The 23,217-nt window shown below is 44.4% G+C and overlaps 1 protein-coding gene across 2 annotated transcripts in view; it reads right to left on the bottom strand.

The window, feature by feature from the left end:
- LOC139748651 (lipase member H-like) overlaps positions 1–18,050 on the bottom strand; it is a 147,065-nt gene extending 129,015 nt beyond the window's left edge. The window contains exon 1 of one of the 2 annotated variants that reach the window (XM_071661909.1): positions 17,713–18,050. The gene's annotated coding sequence lies outside the window, so the exon portion shown is untranslated. The remainder of the gene's footprint in view (positions 1–17,712) is intronic. The other variant, XM_071661908.1, reaches the window with a different exon arrangement.
- Between the last annotated feature and the right edge of the window lie 5,167 nt (positions 18,051–23,217).

The raw sequence follows: 23,217 nt of genomic DNA, 5'->3' as shown, positions 1-23,217 counted from the left end.
AAACATCTCATTTCCAGCACATCCATCCTCCTGCGCACAACTCTATCCATAGCCCACGCCTCGCAACCATACAACATTGTTGGAACCACTATTCCTTCAAACATACCCATTTTTGCTTTCCGAGATAATGTTCTCGACTTCCACACATTCTTCAAGGCCCCCAGAATTTTCGCCCCCTCCCCCACCCTATGATCCACTTCCGCTTCCATGGTTCCATCCGCTGCCAGATCCACTCCCAGATATCTAAAACACTTCACTTCCTCCAGTTTTTCTCCATTCAAACTCACCTCCCAATTGACTTGACCCTCAACCCTACTGTACCTAATAACCTTGCTCTTATTCACATTTACTCTTAACTTTCTTCTTCCACACACTTTACCAAACTCAGTCACCAGCTTCTGCAGTTTCTCACATGAATCAGCCACCAGCGCTGTATCATCAGCGAACAACAACTGACTCACTTCCCAAGCTCTCTCATCCCCAACAGACTTCATACTTGCCCCTCTTTCCAAAACTCTTGCATTTACCTCCCTAACAACCCCATCCATAAACAAATTAAACAACCATGGAGACATCACACACCCCTGCCGCAAACCTACATTCACTGAGAACCAATCACTTTCCTCTCTTCCTACACGTACACATGCCTTACATCCTCGATAAAAACTTTTCACTGCTTCTAACAACTTTCCTCCCACACCATATATTCTTAATACCTTCCACAGAGCATCTCTATCAACTCTATCATATGCCTTCTCCAGATCCATAAATGCTACATACAAATCCATTTGCTTTTCTAAGTATTTCTCACATACATTCTTCAAAGCAAACACCTGATCCACACATCCTCTACCACTTCTGAAACCACACTGCTCTTCCCCAATCTGATGCTCTGTACATGCCTTCACCCTCTCAATCAATACCCTCCCATATAATTTACCAGGAATACTCAACAAACTTATACCTCTGTAATTTGAGCACTCACTCTTATCCCCTTTGCCTTTGTACAATGGCACTATGCACGCATTCCGCCAATCCTCAGGCACCTCACCATGAGTCATACATACATTAAATAACCTTACCAACCAGTCAACAATACAGTCACCCCCTTTTTTAATAAATTCCACTGCAATACCATCCAAACCTGCTGCCTTGCCGGCTTTCATCTTCCGCAAAGCTTTCACTACCTCTTCTCTGTTTACCAAATCATTTTCCCTAACCCTCTCACTTTGCACACCACCTCGACCAAAACACCCTATATCTGCCACTCTATCATCAAACACATTCAACAAACCTTCAAAATACTCACTCCATCTCCTCTCACATCACCACTACTTGTTATCACCTCCCCATTTGCGCCCTTCACTGAAGTTCCCATTTGCTCCCTTGTCTTACGCACTTTATTTACCTCCTTCCAGAACATCTTTTTATTCTCCCTAAAATTTAATGATACTCTCTCACCCCAACTCTCATTTGCCCTTTTTTTCACCTCTTGCACCTTTCTCTTGACCTCCTGTCTCTTTCTTTTATACATCTCCCACTCAATTGCATTTTTTCCCTGCAAAAATCGTCCAAATGCCTCTCTCTTCTCTTTCACTAATACTCTTACTTCTTCATCCCACCACTCACTACCCTTTCTAATCAACCCACCTCCCACTCTTCTCATGCCACAAGCATCTTTTGCGCAATCCATCACTGATTCCCTAAATACATCCCATTCCTCCCCCACTCCCCTTTTTTCCATTGTTCTCACCTTTTTCCTTCTGAAATCAGTCCCCTCCCTTACTTTTCCTCACACAGGTCTCCTTCTAAAGGCTCACTTACTCTAAAGCCCCCCTTTTCCCACCCCAACATTCACTCTTCTTTTCTAAAAACCCCCAACAAATTTCACCTTAGCCTCCACAAGATAATGATCGAAAAATTCCCTCCATTTGCACCCCCCAGCACATTAACATCCAAAAGCCCTCTCTTTCGCACGCCTGAAATTTAAAACACGTAATCCAAAAACGCTCTTTTTCCCTTTCTCTCCTACTTACATAAGTATACTTATGTAAATCCCCCTTTTTTTTAAAAACCGGGAAACCCCAAATCATCAGCCCTTTTTTTTCAGCACATAAACCCAAAAGGGCCCCTTCCCCAATTTCCATTTACAACACTGAAAAACCCCTTTGTATACCAATTATTCCCCCCAACGGCCACATTACTCACCTTTGCATTCAAATCCCCCAAACCCACTAACCCGGTCTCGTCATCAAAACCACTAACACACTAAATTCGGGTGCCCCCCCAAAACACTTGCCTCTCTTGATCTTTTTTCTCTTTGCCCAGGTGCAAATCCCCAAATAATCACCCACCTCTCCCATCAACTTTCATTTTTACCCATATAAATCAAAGGAATTTACTTTCTTACCTCTACCACATACTCCAACCCTTTTTTCAGGAGTATTGCTACCCCTTTCCCCTTGCTTTTGGGCCTCTCACTAACCCCTATTTTACCCCCCGACTTTCCCCAAACCACTCTTCCCCCTTTTAACCCTTGAGCTTCGTTTCACTCAGGGGCCAAAAAAACATCCAGGTTCCTTTCCCAAACAACTACCTATCCCCTCCCCCTTTTTCCCACATCTTGGTTACATCCACACACTTTTGGGCACCCACTCGAGCCTTCGAGGAGGATGAGCACTCCCCGGGGTGACCCCTTTTCTTCTGTTTCCCTTTTTAAAAAGGGTTAAAAACATGGGGGGAAATTTCGGGCCCCCCCGCCCCCGTCCCCCCCCTAGTTTTTTTTCTACAAACACCCCGAGGAATACGGGGGTATTTTTTCATCCCAAACCCCGGGGATAATATACACATAAATAAAACAAAACACAACACAAAACCTATACATACCACAAATACACACACACACACTACATATATATACATAGGAAAAATGTAAAAAACCCAAATTTAAAAAACTGAAACTTCTGGCTTGAAATGAATGAAAAAAAAATGAATGTCACATAATTTTTTCAACCTCTGGCTAGGGAAAAAAAAAAGGAAATTTAAAATTTTAAATTTTACACAAACGTAAAATACATTTCCCTCATCAAAAAACCACTGTATCAAAAGCTTCAATGTCTAACCCTACTTTTTTTCCCCCCAATTTTTCACTTTTTTCCCTTTCACATTTTCAATTGTGTCTGAAGGTTCTACTTAAAGAGTAAATTGTTTTTCCAGTAAGGGTTTTACATCTTGGTTACATCCACACACATTTAGGCCCCCCACTCTAAAGCCTTCGAGGAGGATGCTTTACTTGTGGTGCTGACTTCCGGCCATTTGGGTTTCAGGGGCAGTGGGCGCAGACGGGGGCCAGATGAACCAAACGCTGTATTCCCCTTTTATTAAATTTTTAAATTAAATTATCATTATAAATTTTAAACGCAGGAGGGTGGAAGTCGTGCAAGGAATAGAGTAAATTTGGGAAACAATGTGGTATACGGGGTCGACGGCTGTCAATGGATTGAACCGGGGCATTTGAAGCGCAGGGGAAAACCCTTTAAAATTTTCGGGTGGGGCCGGGATGGGAAAGGGAGCTGTGGTTTCAGTGCATTAAACATGACAGCTGGGAGACTGAGTGTAAAATGAAAGTGGCCTTTGTTGCTTTTCCTAGCGCTTTCCTTTTACAAAAAACATAGGGGGGGGGGAGTTGTTATTTCAAAGTGTGGCGGGGTGGGGATGGGAATGAATAAAGGGGAGACAATGTGAGTTATGTACATGTTATATATGTATAGTCTTTTGTGTGTATAAAATATGTTGTAATTTTAGATGTATAGGTATGTATATTTGCTGGTGGCTGATTCGGGTTAGAAACTGTAGAAGCTAGTGACTGAGTTTGGTAAAGAGTGTGAAAGAAGAAAGCTGAGAGTAAACGTGAATATGAGCAAGGTTATTAGGTGCAGCAGGGTTAAGAGACAAGTCAATTGGGAGGTAAGTTTGAATGGTGAAAAACTGGAGGAAGTAAAGTGTTTTAGATATCTGGGAGTGGATTTGGCAGCAGATGGAACCATGGAAGTGGAAGTGAGTCACAGGATGGGGGAGGGGGCAAAGGTTCTGGGAGCACTGAAGAATGTGCAGAAGGCAAGAACATTATCTCGGAAAGCAAAAATGGGTATGTGTGAAGCAATAGTGGTTCCAACAATGTTATATGGTTGCGAGGCATGGGTTATAGATAGGCTTGTGCAGAGGAGGATGGTAGTGTTGCAAATGAGATGTCTGAGGACAATATGTGGTGTGAGGTGGTTTGATCGAGTAAGTAATGAAAGGGTAAGAGAGATGTGTGGTACTAAAAAGTGTTGTTGAGAGAGCAGAAGAGAGTGTATTGAAATGGTTTGGTCACATGGAGAGAATGAGTGAGGAAAAATTGACAAAGAGGATATATGTGTCAGAGATGGAGGGAACAAGGAGAAGTGGAAGACCAAATTGGAGGTGGAAGGATGGAGTGAAAAAGATTTTGAGCGATCAGGGCCTAAACATGCAGGAGGGTAAAAGGCGTGCAAGGAATAGAGTAAATTGGAATGATGTGGTATACTGGGGTCGACGAGCTGTCAATGGATTGAACCAGGGCATGAGAAGCATCTGGGGTAAACCATGAAAGCTTTGTGGGGTCTGGATGTGGAAAGGGAGCTGTGGTTTCGGTGCATTACACATGACAGCTAGAGACTGAGTTTGAACAAATGTGGCCTTTGTTGTCTTTTCCTAGTGCTACCTCACGTGTGTGTGGGGGAGGGGGTGTCATTTCATGTAAGGCAAGGTGGCGACGGGAATGAATAAAGGCAGCAAGCATGAATTACGTACATGTGTATATATGTATATGTCTGTGCATGTATATATATGTACATGTGAGTGTGTGGACGTGTATGTATATACATGCATATGTGAGTGGGTTATGCCATTCTTTCGTGTTTCCCTGCGCTACCTCGCTATCACGGGAGACAGCGACAAAGTATAATAAACATATAAAAAAATATATGGATGGATGAAGTGATGAGAGAGATGAAACCAAAACTAGGGAAAAGGAGTTCAGAGATAGAGTGTGGTGGAGAGATATGGTGGCTAGTGGCAAGCCTGTTTGCGGATGATACTGTATAGTTTGTGGAGAGTAAAGCAGAGTTGCAAGTGTGTTTTATAATGAGTGTAAGAGGACTTTGAAGGGAAATGCAAGCAAAAGTAAAGTAATGGTGTTTGGAAGGAAACAGAGCGAAAGTATAATTTAGTAAACCCATATAATGTGAAAGAAGAAAGTATACAAAATTGTGCTGTGGATATGGGGGGAAAAAGACTGGAAGAAGTGAGTCATATGGAAGGATATACAAGAGAGAGAGAGCAGAACAGGGTAGAAGAGTCACTGGGTCCCTTAACTGAATAATGAAGGGTTGAGGTGTAAGTATGGAAGTGAAGAGAGGATTAAAGGACAGCATATTCCTCCCAACCCTGACCTATGCTGCCAAAACACTGAAGTGGAATGAGGCACTGAGGTCAAGAATCAATGTTGTGGAAATGAGCTATTTTAGAAGAGCATGTGGTGTGACTAGATGGAATGAAGACAGAAATGAAATATGTGGTATGGCCAGGAATCCAAAGGGAATGAAATATGGAGTGGGAGAATGGGTGAAACATAATACTTTGAGGTGGTTTAGGCATCTGGAATGAATGCAAGACTGGTAGTTTACATGAAGAGTGTGTGGTTTGAGCATCTGGAATGAATGCAAGACTGGGAGTTTACAAGAAGTGTGTGTGGTTTGGGCATCTGGAATGAATGCAAGACTGGGAGTTTACAAGAAGAGTGTGATAATACAATTAGAGGTTGGTGTGAGTAGAAGACCACCTGTGACATGGGCAAATAGGGTGGAAGAATACTGGATGGAGAGAAACAGCAGAAGAATGCATGGACTGGTATAAGCAAGGGAGGCAAGGGCAGGGCAGGGATAAGTGGAGACTCTCTAGCCATGGCCACCCCTTGATGGAGTTCCAAGAGAGAATGGGCTTCAGAGATATAGATATACATCCACACACACACGTTGCAAGAGGTCACAATGGTATACGTGATCTAGTATAAGCATACAACTACAAGGAAAATGAAACACAATAAGTTCCTAAGAGCATTTTCCTGTAATGATCAACTTGTTGGAGGAGATACAAGAATGAGATAGAAGATGTAGAACAGTCAGTTGATATACAACAAAGCATTTACCATAGGTGTCTTAGTTACATCTCTTCTTGTATATCAACTGACTGTTCTACATCTTCATCTCATTCTTGTATCTCCTTTGACGATGTGATCATTATGTGAGTGCACTTGGGAAATAAACATGTTTCACTTTCCTCGGCTTTATATACACATGCATGTAAACATGTACATATTCTTACTTGCCTGCAGTCATCCACCTACATTCTTCTCTCCCCACACCCCAACACACACACACACACACACACACACACACCTGATCATCGCCCATGTGTCAGTGAGGTATTGCAAGGAAACAGACGAAGAAAATCCAAACCAGCTAATATCCATACACGAGCTGTCATGTTTAATGTACCAAAACTACATTTCCCTATCCACATCCAGGCCCCACAGACCTTTCCTTGATTTACCCCAGATGTTTCACATGCTGTCATTCAGCCTAATGACAGCACATTCAACCCAGTATACCACATGATTCCAATTCAATCTATTCCATGCACAACTTTCACCCTCCTGCATGTTCAGGCCCAGATGGCTTAAAAAAATTTTCACTCCATTCTTCCATCTCCAAATTGGTCTCCCCATTCTCCTTGTTCCCTCCACTTCTGACTCTTACATCCTCCCTGTCAACCTTTCCTCACTCATCCTCTCCATATTTCCAAACCATTTCAACACATTCTCTTCTGCTCTCTCTCCCACACTCTTTCTATAACCACAAATCTCACTTACCATTTCATTACTTACTTGATCAAACTACCCCACACAACATAACATCCTCAAACATTTCATACATGTGTGTAATGTATATCATAAATGTTAAAGAAAAGTACAAGTCCAAAATCTGAGGTTCTGTATTAATCAATTCATTATATCTCATCAAAGGCAAGAAAATCTACTATCAGGGCAGAAAGAAAGTGTGTATGTTGTTGAAGCAGAAGCAGCACAATTATACACACTGAACAAGGCCCTGCACACATTCTGCACTATGATCACAACAGTACACACCAGTATGTATAATAAACAAGACACTGCAGATTGTGATGCCTTCAGTTGTCACTCGCACTACTGCACCGCAGATTTTCAGTAAAACAGTAACACAAGACATATTCATATATGAGAGTTGACAAATGTATCTGCTTATGCTAAGCTAATACTATGTGTGAAGTCTACACCCAGAATTTTCCCATTAGTCAGTGTACACTTAACTATATGACTTCATACACTCTGCGTCTTGACAGATCAAACAAACACATACACACACTCACACTTAAAATAGGCTCAGAGATCTGCTCTCCTGGACTGATGGAGAAGACAAAGAACATGTGAAAGAAGCCTTCTCAAGCTAACTGAGGATGATAAGAGGACTCACTCAGGGATCTGTGTTGCAGCCACTGTTATTTTTAATAATGGTTTGCCTCAGAAGATACATTCTTACCTATACATGTTTGCTGATGATGCTAAAATTATGACACAAGTGCACAGGAGCAGGGTCTACAATTTATAACAAAGATACCTAGAAAAGAATCAATGATGATTAGACACGTGGCTTATGAAATTTGATATGGCATGATTAGACACGTGGCTTATGAAATTTGATATGGCAAAATGTAGTCATAAAGATGGTGATGGGCTCAAATACAGCAGACAAGGTGTAGTATGTTGGGGATATAAATTGTAAGATTCAAATTGAAAGAAGGAACCTATCAGTTGACCTCATAAATGTGTCACCAGAACAGCTTGTATAAAAGGACCATGAGGGAAGTACACTAAATCTTGCTTAGTGTCAAGATCACCTATGAGTATATGGACAGCAAGACATTAGGAAAGATGTAAAATACAAACAGGCTTCGTCTGCCTACGGTTACACCTTGAGTGAATAGTCATTGTCGGTGAAGCAGTGTCACTGTCAGCTGATGAAACAGTACTGTTTCATCAAGGAACTTCCCTCTGCAGAGTGGATGATCATTTCCTTGCTGTAGATAGTAGTGCAGCCTCATAACTAAAGAAGCCCTACAAAAGGGTTACAAACTACTACTATCACTACTACTACTACTACTACTACTACTACTTCTACTACTACTACTACTACTACTACTAATAATAATAATAATAATAATAATAATAATTATAATAATAATAATTATTATTATTGGAGTGAAAAAGATTTTGTGTGATCGGGGCAGGAGGGTGAAAGGGGGGCAAGGAATAGAGTGAATTGGAGCGATGTGGTATACTGGGGTTGACATGCTGTCAGTGGATTGAATCAGGGCATGTGAAGCATCTAGGGTAAACCATGGAAAGCTGTGTAGGTATGTATATTTGCGTGTGTGGACATATGTATATACATATGTATGGGGGTGGGTTGGGCCATTTCTTTCGTCTGTTTCCTTGCGCTACCTCGCAAACGCGGGAGACAGTGACAAAGCAAAAAAAAAAAATAATTATCATTATCATTATTATCATTATTATTATTATTATTATTATTTTTTTTTTTTTTTTTATACTTTGTCGCTGTCTCCCGCGTTTGCGAGGTAGCGCAAGGAAACAGACGAAAGAAATGGCCCAACCCCCCCCCCATACACATGTATATACATACGTCCACACACGCAAATATACATACCTACACAGCTTTCCATGGTTTACCCCAGACGCTTCACATGCCTTGATTCAATCCACTGACAGCACGTCAACCCCGGTATACCACATCGCTCCAATTCACTCTATTCCTTGCCCTCCTTTCACCCTCCTGCATGTTCAGGCCCCGATCACACAAAATCTTTTTCACTCCATCTTTCCACCTCCAATTTGGTCTCCCTCTTCTCCTCGTTCCCTCCACCTCTGACACATATATCCTCTTGGTCAATCTTTCTTCACTCATTCTCTCCATGTGCCCAAACCACTTCAAAACACCCTCTTCTGCTCTCTCAACCACGCTCTTTTTATTTCCACACATCTCTCTTACCCTTACATTACTCACTCGATCAAACCACCTCACACCACACATTGTCCTCAAACATCTCATTTCCAGCACATCCATCCTCCTGCGCACAACTCTATCCATAGCCCACGCCTCGCAACCATACAACATTGTTGGAACCACTATTCCTTCAAACATACCCATTTTTGCTTTCCGAGATAATGTTCTCGACTTCCATACATTCTTCAAGGCCCCCAGAATTTTCGCCCCCTCCCCCACCCTATGATCCACTTCCGCTTCCATGGTTCCATCCGCTGACAGATCCACTCCCAGATATCTAAAACACTTCACTTCCTCCAGTTTTTCTCCATTCAAACTCACCTCCCAATTGACTTGACCCTCAACCCTACTGTACCTAATAACCTTGCTCTTATTCACATTTACTCTTAACTTTCTTCTTCCACACACTTTACCAAACTCAGTCACCAGCTTCTGCAGTTTCTCACATGAATCAGCCACCAGCGCTGCATCATCAGCGAACAACAACTGACTCACTTCCCAAGCTCTCTCATCCCCAAAAGACTTCATACTTGCCCCACTTTCCAAAACTCTTGCATTTACCTCCCTAACAACCCCATCCATAAACAAATTAAACAACCATGGAGACATCACACACCCCTGCCGCAAACCTACATTCACTGAGAACCAATCACTTTCCTCTCTTCCTACACGTACACATGCCTTACATCCTCGATAAAAACTTTTCACTGCTTCTAACAACTTTCCTCCCACACCATATATTCTTAATACCTTCCACAGAGCATCTCTATCAACTCTATCATATGCCTTCTCCAGATCCATAAATGCTACATACAAATCCATTTGCTTTTCTAAGTATTTCTCACCTACATTCTTCAAAGCAAACACCTGATCCACACATCCTCTACCACTTCTGAAACCACACTGCTCTTCCCCAATCTGATGCTCTCTACATGCCTTCACCCTCTCAATCAATACCCTCCCATATAATTTACCAGGAATACTCAACAAACTTATACCTCTGTAATTTGAGCACTCACTTTTATCCCCTTTGCCTTTGTACAATGGCACTATGCACGCATTCCGCCAATCCTCAGGCACCTCACCATGAGTCATACATACATTAAATAACCTTACCAACCAGTCAACAAGACAGTCACCCCCTTTTTTAATAAATTCCACTGCAATACCATCCAAACCTGCTGCCTTGCCGGCTTTCATCTTCCGCAAAGCTTTCACTACCTCTTCTCTGTTTACCAAATCATTTTCCCTAACCCTCTCACTTTGCACACCACCTCGACCAAAACACCCTATATCTGCCACTCTATCATCAAACACATTCAACAAACCTTCAAAATACTCACTCCATCTCCTCACATCACCACTACTTGTTATCACCTCCCCATTTGCGCCCTTCACTGAAGTTCCCATTTGCTCCCTTGTCTTACGCACTTTATTTACCTCCTTCCAGAACATCTTTTTATTCTCCCTAAAATTTAATGATACTCTCTCACCCCAACTCTCATTTGCCCTTTTTTTCACCTCTTGCACCTTTCTCTTGACCTCCTGTCTCTTTCTTTTATACATCTCCCACTCAATTGCATTTTTTCCCTGCAAAAATTGTCCAAATGCCTCTCTCTTCTCTTTCACTAATACTCTTACTTCTTCATCCCACCACTCACTACCCTTTCTAATCAACCCACCTCCCACTCTTCTCATGCCACAAGCATCTTTTGTGCAATCCATCACTGATTCCCTAAATACATCCCATTCCTCCCCCACTCCCCTTGCTTCCATTGTTCTCACCTTTTTCCATTCTGTACTCAGTCTCTCCTGGTACTTCCTCACACAGGTCTCCTTCTCAAGCTCACTTACTCTCGCCACCCTCTTCACCCCAACATTCACTCTTCTTTTCTGAAAACCCATACAAATCTTCACCTTAGCCTCCACAAGATAATGATCAGACATCCCTCCAGTTGCACCTCTCAGCACATTAACATCCAAAAGTCTCTCTTTCGCACGCCTGTCAATTAACACGTAATCCAATAACGCTCTCTGGCCATCTCTCCTACTTACATAAGTATACTTATGTATATCTCGCTTTTTAAACCAGGTATTCCCAATCATCAGTCCTTTTTCAGCACATAAATCTACAAGCTCTTCACCATTTCCATTTACAACACTGAACACCCCATGTATACCAATTATTCCCTCAACTGCCACATTACTCACCTTTGCATTCAAATCACCCATCACTATAACCCGGTCTCGTGCATCAAAACCACTAACACACTCATTCAGCTGCTCCCAAAACACTTGCCTCTCTTGATCTTTCTTCTCATGCCCAGGTGCATATGCACCAATAATCACCCACCTCTCTCCATCAACTTTCATTTTTACCCATATCAATCGAGAATTTACTTTCTTACACTCTATCACATACTCCAACTCCTGTTTCAGGAGTATTGCTACTCCTTCCCTTGCTCTTGTCCTCTCACTAACCCCTGACTTTACTCCCCAGACATTCCCAAACCACTCTTCCCCTTTACCCTTGAGCTTCGTTTCACTCAGAGCCAAAACATCCAGGTTCCTTTCCTCAAACATACTACCTATCTCTCCTTTTTTCACATCTTGGTTACATCCACACACATTTAGGCACCCCACTCTGAGCCTTCGAGGAGGATGAGCACTCCCCGCGTGACTCCTTCTTCTGTTTCCCATTTTAGAAAGTTAATACATGGAGAGGAGGATTTCTGGCCCCCCGCTCCCGTCCCCTCTAGTCGCTTTCTACGACACGCGAGGAATACGTGGGAAGTATTCTTTCATCCCTATCCCCAGGGATAATATACACATATATATACATATACACATACACACACATATACATACGCACATATACACACACACACACATACATATATATACATATGAAAAATGTAAGAAACAATTTAGAAAACTGAAACTTCTAGCTTGAAATGAATGAAAAAAAAATGAATGTCACATAATGGTTCAACCTCTGGCTATGGAAAAAAAAGGAAATGTATAATTTATTTACACAAACGTCAATAGCAGTTCTCATCAATTTAACCACTGTATCAATAAGCTTCAATGTCTAAGCTACATTTTTTCTCCAATTTCACTATTTTCCTTCACATTTTCAATTGTGTCTGAAGGTTCTACTTCAAGAGTGATTGTTTTTCCAGTAAGGGTCTTCACATCTTGGTTACATCCACACACATTTAGGCACCCCACTCTGAGCCTTCGAGGAGGATGCTTTACTTGTGGTGCTGACTTCCGGCCACTTGGTTCAGTGCAGTGTGGCGCAGACGGAGGCCAGATGAACCAAACGCTGTATTGCCGTATTATTATTATTATTATTATCATTATCATCATTACGCAGGAGGGTGGAAGTCGTGCAAGGAATAGAGTGAATTGGAACGATGTGGTATACCGGGGTCGACGTGCTGTCAATGGATTGAACCAGGGCATGTGAAGCGTCAGGGGTAAACCATGGAAAGTTCTGTGGGGCCTGGATGTGGAAAGGGAGCTGTGGTTTCAGTGCATTATTACATGACAGCTAGAGACTGAGTGTGAATGAAAGTGGCCTTTGTTGTCTTTTCCTAGCGCTACCTCACACACATGAGGGGGGAGGGAGTTGTTATTTCATGTGTGGCGGGGTGGCGATGGGAATGAATAAAGGCAGACAATGTGAGTTATGTACATGTGTATATATGTATATGTCTGTGTGTGTATATATATATATATGTATATGTTGAGATGTATAGGTATGTATATTTGCATGTGTGGACATGTATGTATATACTTGTGTGTGGGGTGGGTTGGGCCATTCTTTCATCTGTTTCCTTGCGCTACCTCAATAACGCGGGAGACAGCGACAAAGCAAAATATATATGAATAAAAATAAATAAAAATATCATAATTATCATCATTACTATTTTTATCATCATCACTATCATCATTATTATTATCATCATCATTATTATTATAACCATCAATAAATAAAGTAATAAAAAAATGTGGCTGTGAGAGGTGAGGAGAGTGTGCTGAAAAGGTTTGGGCAGATGGAGAGAATAAAAGAGGAGAGGTTGAAAAGGAGGATATATGTGTAAGAAGTGGAAGGAACAAAGAGAAACAGAGATCAAATTAGAAATAGAAGGATGAAGTGACAAAGATTTTGAGTAAATAAGACCCGAACATACAGGAGGGTGAAAGGCATACACAGGATAAAGTGAACTGGAACAATGTGGTATACAAAGGTCAATGTACTATCAATGGACTGAACCACAGCATGTGAAGCAGGCATGGAAAGGTCTGTGGGGTCTGACAGCACGAGGAAGAATGAGAGGTAATGATGCCTTTCTTCGTCTGTTCCTAGCACTACCTTACTAACACAGGAAAAGGTGATCAAGTATGAAAAAATATATATATTAATAATAATAATAATACATGATGATACAGTGGCGAGGTGGCGATGGGAATGAATAAAGGCAGACAGTGTGAATTGTGTGCATGGGTATATATGTATGTGTCTGTGTGTGTATATATATGTGTACATTGAGATGTATAGGTATGTATATTTGCGTGTGTGGACGTGTATGTATATAAACTGCGTATGGGGGTGGGTTGGGCCATTTCTTTCGTCTGTTTCCTTGCGCTACCTCGCAAACGCGGGAGACAGCGACAAAGCAAAATAAATAAATAAAAAAAAACATGATGATACAGCACTGGTGGCTGATTCTGGTGAGAAACTGCAGAAGTTGGTGACAGAGTCTGGTAAAGTGTGTGAAAAAACAAAGCTAAGAGTCAATGTGAATAAGAGCAAGGTTATTAGGTTCAGTAGGGTTGAGGGACAAGGTGGCAGCGGGAATGGATGAAGGCAGCAAGTATGAATGTGTACAAGTTTGAATGAAGAAAAACTGGAGGAAGTGAAGTGTTTTACATATCTGGAAGTGAATGTAGCAGCAGATGGAACCATGGAAGCGGAAGTGAGTCATAGGGTGGGGGAGGAACGAATGTTCTGGGAGTGTTGGAGAATGTGTGGAAGAGTAGAACATTATCTCGGAGAGCAAAAATGGGTATGTTTGAAGGAATAGTGGTTCCAACAATGTTATATGGTTGCAAGGCATGGGCTATACATAGGGTTGTGCGGAGGAGGGCAGATGTGTTGGAAATGAGATGTCTGAAGAAAAGATATGGTGTGAGGTGGTTTGATCGAGTAAGTAATGAAAGGGTAAGAGAGATGTGTGGTAATAAAAAGAGTGTGGTTGAGAGAGCAGAAGAGGGTGTTTTGAAATGGTTTGGTCACATGGAGAGAATGAATAAGGAAAGATTGACAAAGAGGATATATGTGTCAGAGGTGGAGGGAATGAGAAGTGGGAGACCAAATTGGAGGTGGAAGGATGGCGTGAAAAAGATTTTGAGCAATCAGAGTCTGAACATACAGGAGGGCGAAAGGCATGCAAGGATTAGAGTGAATTGGAACGATGTGATATACCGGGGTCGACATGCTGTCAATAGATTGAACCGGGGCATGCAAAGCGTCTGGGGTAAACCATGGAAAGTTTAGTGGGGCCTGGATGTGAAAAGGGAGCTTTGGTTTTGGTGCATTACACATGACAGCTAGAGACTGAGTGTGAACGAATGTGGCCTTTGTTATCTTTCCTAGCACTACCTCGCATGCACTCGGGGGGAGGGGGGTGCCATTTCATGTGTAGCGAGGTGGCAGCGGAAATGGATGAAGGCAGCAAGCTTGAATATGTACATGTGTATATGTCTGTGTATGTATATGCATGTACATGTTGAAATGTATAGGTATGTATATGAGCGTGTGTGGGCGTTTATGTATATACATGTGTATGTGGGTGGGTTGGGCCATCCTTTCGTCTGTTTCCTTGCGCTACTTCGGTAACACGGGAGACAGTGATTAAGTATAATAAATATAAATAATAATAATAATAATAATAATAATAATAATAATAATAATAATAATCCCTGGGGATAGGGGAGAAAGAATACTTCCCACGTATTCCCTGTGTGTCGTAGAAGGTGACTAAAAGGGAAGGGAGCGGGGGCTGGAAATCCTCCCGTCTCGTTTTTTTTTCCAAAAGAAGGAACAGAGAAGGGGGTCAGGTGAGGATATTCCCTCAAAGGCCCAGTCCTCTGTTCTTAACGCTACCTCGCTATCGCGGGAAATGGCGAATAGTATGAAAGAAAGAAAAAGAAATAATAATAATAATAATAATAATAGTAATAATAAAAGCAACAATAACAATAACAACACCAATATCAACAACAGTAACAACATGTGAAGATGAGTCTACAACAGCAATGAATGGTTTCACCATGGCTGTTTAACCTGTGTATGGACGGATGGTTAGGGGAGTGAATGCAAGCGAACTGGAGAGGGGCAGGTCTGCAATCTGCTGGGGGTTGGGGCACTTGAGAGGTGAGTCAGTTGCTGTTTGCTTATTACATGGATCTTATGACAGATGTACATGAGAAAGTGAGAAAGCTAGATTCTGTATAAGAGAGAATGTGTGAAAGGGGAAAGCTGTGAGTTAATCAGAATATAAAAGTAAGTTTATGAGGTTTTGCAATGGACAGAGACAAGATGGCTGGTGTGTGCATATGAATGGAGAGAAATTGGAGAAAGTCAAGTGTTATAGATACTTGGGAGTAGATATGGCAATAAATGGAACCACAGAAGCCAAAACAAGCCATAAGGCAGATGGGGGGCTAAGGTCCTCGGCGTATTCAGATGTGTCAGGAGAGAGAGGCCACTGTCTTTGATGGCTATGCTGGGTGGCCTAGTATTCCTAATTACATGGCATTGATGTAAGGCATAGGCAAATAGCATGGAGCAGGTTCAGAGTACTGATAATGATATATCCGAGGACAGCATCGTGTGAGGAAGTTGAATGAATAGGATAAAACTGTGTATGTGAGAGGTGTGGTAGTAAGAGGAGTATGTATGAGAGAACGGAAGAGGGTGTTCCAAAATGGTCTGGACATACGAAGATGATGAATGATAGAAATGACTAAAAGGATATACATGTCAGAAGTGGAGAGACTGACAAGAGGGGAGAAACCAATGATGAGGTAGAAGGATGGTTTGAAAGAAGCTTTGCATCTTTGAGTGATCAAGGTCTGAATATGCAGAAGGGTGTGAGGTATGCAAGAGGCAGAGCAAATTGGAGCAACATGTGATTAATGAGCTAAACCTGGCATATGAAGTGGTCAGGGAAAACCACAGAAACGTCAGTGAGGCTTGGCCATGGATAGTGGGGTCTGGTTTTGGCATATTTTTCATAATGGGTAGAAAGCAGATGTGAGCACTGGCACTACCTGGTACAAGTGAAACAGCAAACAAGTATAAAATATAAACTATGTCATTGACAGTCATATGGAAATAATTTTAGTCCATATAGCTGGTAAACCTAAAAGACTGAATCACAAAACTCAAAATATCTAGTTTATGAAAAGGTAGAGTTCATGTATAGCTGGGGCAGCTGTGGACAATTGGCCCAAGAGCTGGTAAAGGGTCAGTCTACTCCTGATTATTGATTGATATCTACGACAAAAAGTTGCCCAGTCTACTGATTTCTACAAATGGGAATGAGACAATCATATGAAATGTAGGGTTAACTTCAAGGTATAAACATCACATCTAGAAATCAAAATACATAAAACCTCATCCAACATCTTCTTACTTTAATGTTCACAAGTAAAAATGTTAATTATGGCCCAAAATACATATTACTTTTGTTCAGTAATTACTATTTGTGATTATCATTTCTGTTACGGGAAGAGAGTTTTACATTCATACTGTTCCATCAGTTCATCTTGTGTACATATCACCCCCACCTTCCCAACCCACCCCTACAAACTTACCCTAGCTTCTGCCAAGTATGCACATGTGTGTGTGCATGTGTGTATGCATGTACGTGTGTGTGTGTATGTATGTATGTATGTATGTGCTCTATGCATGTTTCAATCATCCTCTCCAATACAACCACTTCAAATTCAACATATTAAAAGTGGACAAAGAAAATGACGGCAAAATAAGGTACCCCGAGCCTGGGTGAGATGTTAAATGAGAATTTCGTGGGTTTTGTTGATTAATCATCTTTTCCCCAAATCCCATATTTTCACCTTAATGTCCCCAGCCTCCCCACTACACCCATATTGATCAAACAATGATCTTATAAGTAATAGAATTCCATTAATACATTTTCCTTCCAAATGTTACTAGTGAGGTGCCCATTACGTGACTGCCCTTACCCATCACTTAGGATCATTAGGGTCTAATGACGGTATATATTTCTCGATTAAGCTAATTGATAAGACCCATTACAATGACCTGCCCACAGGAATATAGTCAAGATAAGGTGGCATAGTGGCCTAGATAAGAAATCAATATCTTTATCATGGTTGACAGGTCACTTTCGGAACATTTTACAGCATCACTGAAATACTGTGACCTTAACAAGCTCGTCTGAGCCATGGGAACTACCTGTTATGTCTGCTGGTGACGGTGTGGCTATCACGTTCCCTTCTTTGTCCCAGTGGCTGACTGTTACTCCAGCTGCCAAGACTGAAACAGATGGAATGGTCGTCCACCTACACCTCTACAAGGCCGGACAGTGAACAGTGAGAGCGGGTGACGGCGTCACAGATCATATCCAGCAGCGAACACTACACACACGTGACGGCGTCACAGATCATATCCAGCAGCGAACACTACACACACGTGACGGCGTCACAGATTATATTCAGCAGTGAACACTACAAACACGTGACGGCGTCACAGATTATATGCGGCAGCGAACACTGCTGACAGGTGATGGAGATAGATCGTACTTATCAGTGAACAATACCAGGGAGTGATGGAGTTGCAGGTCACACCCAGCAGTGACCACTGATGGAGAATGTTGGAGTTACGGGTCACACCCAGCAGTGACAACTGATGGAGGGTGATGGAGTTACAGGTCACACCCAGCAGTGACAACTGATGGAGGGTGATGGAGTTACAGATCATACCCTGCAGTGACCACTGATGGAGGATGATGGAGTTACAGGTCACACCCAGCAGTGACCACTGACGGAGGGTGATGGAGTTACAGGTCACACCCAGCAGTGACCACTGATGGAGGGTGATGGAGTTACAGGTCATACCCAGCAGAGACCACTGACGGAGGGTGATGGAGTTACAGGTCACACCCAGCAGTGACAACTGATGGAGGGTGATGGAGTTACAGGTCATACCCAACAGTGACCACTGATGGAGGGTGATGAGGTTACAGGTCACACCCAACAGTGACCACTGATAGAGGGTGACGGAGTTACAGGTCATACCCAGCAGTGACCAGTGATGGAGGATGATAGAGTTACAGGTCACACCCAGCAGTGACCACTGATGGAGGGTGATGGAGTTACAGGTCACACCAAGCAGTGACCACTGATGGAGGGTGATGAGGTTACAGGTCACACCCAACAGTGACCACTGATGGAGGAGGATGGAGTTACAGGTCACAACCAGCAGTGACCACTGATGGAGGATGATGAGGTTACAGGTCGCACCCAGCAGTGACCACTGATGGAGGCTGATGGAGATACAGGTCACACCCAGCAGTGACCACTGATGGAGGGTGATGGAGTTACAGGTCACACCCAGCAATGACCACTGATGGTGATGAAGTTACAGGTCACACCCAGCAGTGACCACTGATGGAGGAGAATGGAGTTACAGGTCACACCTAGCAGTGACCACTGATGGAGGATGATGGAGTTACAGGTCACACCCAGCAGTGACCGCTAATGGAGGGTGATGGAGTTACAGGTCACACCCAGCAGTGACTACTGATGGAAGATGATGGAGTTACAGATCATACCCAGCAGCGACCACTGATGGAGGGTGATGAGGTTACTGGTCACACCCAGCAGTGACCACTAATGGAGGAGAATGGAGTTACAGGTCACACCTAGCAGTGACCACTGATGGAGAATGTTGGACTTACAGGTCACACCCAGCAGTGACCACTGATGGAGGGTGAAGGAGTTACAGGTCACACCCAGCATTGACTACTGATGGAGGGTGATGGAGTTACAGGTCACACCCAGCAGTGACCACTGATGGAGGGTGATGGAGTTACAGGTCACACCCAGCAGTGACAACTGATGGAGGGTGATGGAGTTACAGGTCATACCCAGCAGTGACCACTGATGGAGGGTGATGACCACTGATGGAGGGTGATGACCACTGATGGAGGGTGATGGAGTTACAGGTCACACCTAGCAGTGACCACTGATGGAGGGGGATGGAGTTACAGGTCACACCCAGCAGTGACCACTGATGGAGGGTGATGGAGTTACAGGTCACACCCAGCAGTGACTACTGATGGAGGGTGATGAGGTTACAGGTCATACTCAGCAGTGACCACTGATGGAGGGTGATGGAGTTACAGGTCACACCCAGCAGTGACCACTGATGGAGGGTGATGGAGATACAGGTCACACCCAGCAGTGACCACTGATGGAGGGTGATGGAGTTACAGGTCACACCCAACAGTGACCACTGATGGAGAGTGATGGAGTTACAGGTCACGCCCAGCAGTGACCACTGATGGAGGGTGATGGAGATACAGGTCACACCCAGCAGTGACTACTGATGGAGGGTGATGGAGTTACAGGTCACACCCAACAGTGACCACTGATGGAGGGTGATGGAGTTACAGGTCACACCCAACAGTGACCACTGATGGAGAATGTTGGACTTACAGGTCACACCCAGCAGTGACCACTGATGGAGGGTGATGGAGTTACAGGTCACACCCAGCAGTGACCACTGATGGAGGGTGATGGAGTTACAGGTCACACCCGGAAGTGACCAATGATGGAGGGTGATGAAGTTACAGATCACACCCAGCAGTGACCACTAATGGAGGGTGATGGAGTCACAGGTCACACCCAGCAGTGACCACTGTTGGAGAATGTTGGAGTTACAGGTCACACCCAGCAGTGACCACTGATGGAGGGTGATGAGGTTACAGGTCACACCCAGCGGTGACCACTGATGGAGGGTGATGGAGTTACAGGTCACACCCAGCAGTGACCACTGATGGAGGGTGATGAGGTTACAAGTCATAACCAGCAGTGACCACTGATGGAGGGTGATGAGGTTACAAGTCATACCCAGCAGTGACCACTGATGGAGGGTGATGGAGTTACAGGTCACACCCAACAGTGACCACTGATGGAGGGTGATGGAGTTACAGGTCACACCCAGCAGTGACCACTGATGGAGGGTGATGAGGTTACAAGTCATAACCAGCAGTGACCACTGATGGACGGTGATGAGGTTACAAGTCATACCCAGCAGTGACCACTGATGGAGGGTGATGGAGTTACAGGTCACACCCGGAAGTGACCAATGATGGAGGGTGATGAAGTTACAGGTCACACCCAGCAGTGACCACTGATGGAGGGTGATGAGGTTACAGGTCACACCCAGCGGTGACCACTGATGGAGGGTGATGGAGTTACAGGTCACACCCAGCAGTGACCACTGATGGAGGGTGATGGAGTTACAGGTCACACCCAACAGTGACCACTGATGGAGGGTGATTGAGTTACAGGTCACACCCAGCAGTGACTACTGATGGAGGGTGATGGGGATACAGGTCACACCCAGCAGTGACCACTGATGGAGGGTGATGGAGTTACAGGTCACACCCAGCAGTGACTACTGATGGAGGGTGATGGGGATACAGGTCACACCCAGCAGTGACCACTGATGGAGGGTGATGGAGTTACAGGTCACACCCAGCAGTGACTACTGATGGAGGGTGATGGAGTTACAGGTCACACCCAGCAGTGACCACTGATGGAGGGTGATGAGGTTACAAGTCATACCCAGCAGTGACCACTGATGGAGGGTGATGAGGTTACAAGTCATACCCAGCAGTGACTACTGAGGAAGGGTGATGGAGTTACAGGTCACACCCAGCAGTGACCACTGATGGAGGGTGATGAGGTTACAGGTCACACCCAGCAGTGACCACTGATGGAGGGTGATGAGGTTACAAGTCATACCCAGCAGTGACCACTGATGGAGGGTGATGAGGTTACAAGTCATACCCAGCAGTGACCACTGATGGAGGGTGATGGAGTTACAGGTCACCCCCAGCAGTGACCACTGATGGAGGTACTTAGCGCTGAACACCGCAGGCTCGTGAGGGTAGCATAGATCATACAATGCAGTGAACACTGTCAGAGCGTGATAAAGGTATGGGTCATATCCAACACAGCTAGAAGGTGACTGAGGCACAGATCATGGCCAGCAGTGATCACTGCTCATGGGCGACCGTTGTAAATATCATACCTTGCGGGGTCACGAGCGACGGAGACTCACATTAATACATACCCAAAAATGCATGATGGAAGGGGTGTTGTCAAGTTCCCATGGTGCTGCTGATGCATGATGGAGGGGGTGTTGTCAAGTTCCCATGGTGCTGCTGCTGCATGATGGAGGGGGTGTTGTCAAGTTACCATGGTGCTGCTGCTGCATGATGGAGGGGGTGTTGTCAAGTTCCCATGGTGCTGCTGATGCATGATGGAGGGGGTGTTGTCAAGTTCCCATGGTGCTGCTGCTGCATGATGGAGGGGGTGTTGTCAAGTTACCATGGTGCTGCTGATGCATGATGGAGGGGGTGTTGTCAAGTTACCATGGTGCTGCTGCTGCATGATGGAGGGGGTGTTGTCAAGTTCCCATGGTGCTGCTGATGCATGATGGAGGGGGTGTTGTCAAGTTACCATGGTGCTGCTGATGCATGATGGAGGGGGTGTTGTCAAGTTACCATGGTGCTGCTGATGCATGATGGAGGGGGTGTTGTCAAGTTACCATGGTGCTGCTGATGCATGATGGAGGGGGTGTTGTCAAGTTCCCATGGTGCTGCTGCTGCATGATGGAGGGGGTGTTGTCAAGTTACCATGGTGCTGCTGATGCATGATGGAGGGGGTGTTGTCAAGTTACCATGGTGCTGCTGATGCATGATGGAGGGGGTGTTGTCAAGTTACCATGGTGCTGCTGCTGCATGATGGAGGGGGTGTTGTCAAGTTACCATGGTGCTGCTGATGCATGATGGAGGGGGTGTTGTCAAGTTACCATGGTGCTGCTGCTGCATGATGGAGGGGGTGTTGTCAAGTTACCATGGTGCTGCTGCTGCATGATGGAGGGGGTGTTGTCAAGTTACCATGGTGCTGCTGCTGCATGATGGAGGGGGTGTTGTCAAGTTACCATGGTGCTGCTGCTGCATGATGGAGGGGGTGTTGTCAAGTTACCATGGTGCTGCTGATGCATGATGGAGGGGGTGTTGTCAAGTTACCATGGTGCTGCTGCTGCATGATGGAGGGGGTGTTGTCAAGTTACCATGGTGCTGCTGATGCATGATGGAGGGGGTGTTGTCAAGTTACCATGGTGCTGCTGCTGCATGATGGAGGGGGTGTTGTCAAGTTACCATGGTGCTGCTGCTGCATGATGGAGGGGTGTTGTCAAGTTCCCATGGTGCTGCTGCTGCATGATGGAGGGGGTGTTGTCAAGTTACCATGGTGCTGCTGATGCATGATGGAGGGGGTGTTGTCAAGTTACCATGGTGCTGCTGCTGCATGATGGAGGGGGTGTTGTCAAGTTACCATGGTGCTGCTGCTGCATGATGGAGGGGGTGTTGTCAAGTTACCATGGTGCTGCTGCTGCATGATGGAGGGGGTGTTGTCAAGTTACCATGGTGCTGCTGCTGCATGATGGAGGGGGTGTTGTCAAGTTACCATGGTGCTGCTGCTGCATGATGGAGGGGGTGTTGTCAAGTTACCATGGTGCTGCTGCTGCATGATGGAGGGGGTGTTGTCAAGTTACCATGGTGCTGCTGCTGCATGATGGAGGGGGTGTTGTCAAGTTACCATGGTGCTGCTGATGCATGATGGAGGGGGTGTTGTCAAGTTACCATGGTGCTGCTGATGCATG

The sequence above is a fragment of the Panulirus ornatus genome, chromosome 5 (genome assembly GCF_036320965.1).
Source record: "Panulirus ornatus isolate Po-2019 chromosome 5, ASM3632096v1, whole genome shotgun sequence".
Taxonomy (NCBI): domain Eukaryota; kingdom Metazoa; phylum Arthropoda; class Malacostraca; order Decapoda; family Palinuridae; genus Panulirus; species Panulirus ornatus.
The sequence above is the reverse complement of the archived record's forward strand: the minus strand, read 5'-3'. Positions and strand labels throughout refer to the sequence as shown.